Source organism: Orycteropus afer, unplaced genomic scaffold (assembly GCF_000298275.1).
Source record: "Orycteropus afer afer isolate SDZICR_OR568_19922 unplaced genomic scaffold, OryAfe1.0 scaffold00439, whole genome shotgun sequence".
NCBI classification, from domain to species: Eukaryota; Metazoa; Chordata; class Mammalia; order Tubulidentata; family Orycteropodidae; genus Orycteropus; species Orycteropus afer.
The window spans coordinates 1,463,067-1,465,464 of NW_006922026.1; positions in this window are offsets into that span (position 1 = coordinate 1,463,067).

Below are 2,398 nucleotides of genomic sequence, written 5' to 3' on the forward strand. Positions count from 1 at the left end.
ATTTGTGGACACGTGTATGCCCAGAGGAGAAAATGATTTAATTTGAATTTCTAAGCTATAATTTTTTAAAAGACACATTGTTGTTGTTGTTATGTGCCGTCGAGTCGGCCCCGACTCATATAGTATTTGCTAAATCAATTTTTGCTGGGACTTTATAGAATGTAACTATCAGGAATTATGAAAATCACTGTACCAAGAATTCTGAAAGACAGACACCAAATGGGAAAAACAACAACAAAAACAAAAGCTTTGTATACTGATCCTGGTTACTGTTGTGTGCTTTAAAGTCCAGCTACTTAATTCCTGGGGAAAGAAAGTTCTATATCTTTTTATCTCTCGGAGTCCCTGAAAATTGCAGATGATTTATTTAATTATTGCATGTATTGTATATTTAGTTGTGCTTATCACTAGTCTTATTTGCAAAGCCCTACAACAACAACAACAACATTCATGTAGATAAGGAGCTCTGGTGGTGTAGTGGTTAGGGCATTTGGCTGCTAAGAAAGAAGGTCTGCATTTCAACCCCACCAGCCACTTTATGGAAGAAAGATGTGATGGTCTGCTTCTGTAAAGGTTTATAGACTTGGAAACCCAGTGGGAATGATTATGAGTCAGAATAATGACTCATATAGTCAATACTCACTGTGCTATCGACTCAATTGCAGTAAGGTTGTTTTTTTGGTTTCAATCATGTAGATATATAATGTTTACTCAAGTTGTCTAAATTGATAGCATTGTTTTTAATGTATCTGGAATACTCACTGACATCTATTCACATATACATATCTATATGTTCACCACCACTATTATTTATAGAAAATAACTTTTCTTTAAGTAAATGGGCAGATCTATTCAAACTTCTACTTCATTATGTGCACAAATATTGACTTATGGAAGACAAATTTCTAGAATAACAGTAGAAGACAAAGATTAATACTGTGATTGTATTATGTGCCCAGAGTTAATTAATTTGGAATGGTCTAAGATGCTTAACTATTCAACAGCTCAAATAGCCTGATGACAGAAAACTTTAAAGCTTTTCTCTTTATTCTTTTATCTATATCCATTCACCACAAGATCTTATATCTAACAATATCTATCAAGTTGCAGACTATTAAGCTCATGAAGCATAATTTACAAAACCCCTTACTTTCATGGTAATTTTGAAAGCCTGTGATGACACCCTAGCCATGTGCTTAGTTATGGCTACAAATTTTTCAAAAGTAAAATTTTTAACCACAGTTAGCGAGTAATCACTTACCGCTTCAGCCTAAATGTCCTACTGTCACACTTACCCCTTATGTTGAATAGTATTAGAGTGGTGGCAAAAATTTTGGATACAGCTAAGTGAAAATTTATTTTAAGATACATTTAATATGAGTAAAAGAGAGTATATTCATTAATTCACCATCACATGTGTGGACATTTAGGTTAATCAAGAAAATGTAAATGAACATATCACAAAAAAAGGAGAAAAAAGCAAATCTGTACACTTAACAGGATAAAAATAAGCAAATTAAAAACAAACATGTGAAAGTAAATGGAAAGAAAGATACAGCTTTTATAGTCAGCAGCACATTCATTTACATTTATTGTTTTGAATAAGGACAATGACTTCCACTATAACTTTATATAATATGTAAGAAGGAAAAAAGGAGCAGAAATTGTATAATATAGGAATATGCAGTTAATAAAAACATTGATATATTTATGCATTTTATGTCTCATGAATCTATACTTTGCAAAATTTGTCATTTATTTTTTGTGAAAAATAAGTTTATTTTGTAACTAATTTTGCTTTTTTTGCTTTGTAATTCACTTTGTATTTGTTGTATGGTACTTCTTATTTTCAATTGCATGAGCTTCAGGACCCTTCTTCTCCTGATTGTTGATGAGAGATAGTAGCCTAATGAAACACATAAGATCTAGGGGATGGAAAATGAGGGACTGGCAAAAAAATTCAAGGGGAAAGAAAATGAAAACATATACAAGAAAATGTTGCCCTGGAAAAAAGACTCCTGAGGGTTAAAAGCAGAGCTCATCAATGAGAATAACTATGGAAGGTGATAGTATTGGAATGGGACAGTAAAACTACTTTCCAAGTCCCTTTATGAATTTTGAAATGTAATGGAATGCATACCTCAACAATAACATAAACACTACTATGCATTTTAAACCCCATTTATTTTAGTGACTAACAAAAAACGTATTTGGAACATTACATTCCTTTCCTCTACAGCAGTGTGTTAGGATTTGGATGCACTGGTAATGCTTAACATAGTTTTATAGCTTCCAGATACACTTTGAAGAAAATCCAATATTTCTGTACTGGCCTATGTCATTGCTGGGAGCTCTGGTGGCATAATGTCTAAGGCATTTGACTGCTAGCCAGAAGGTT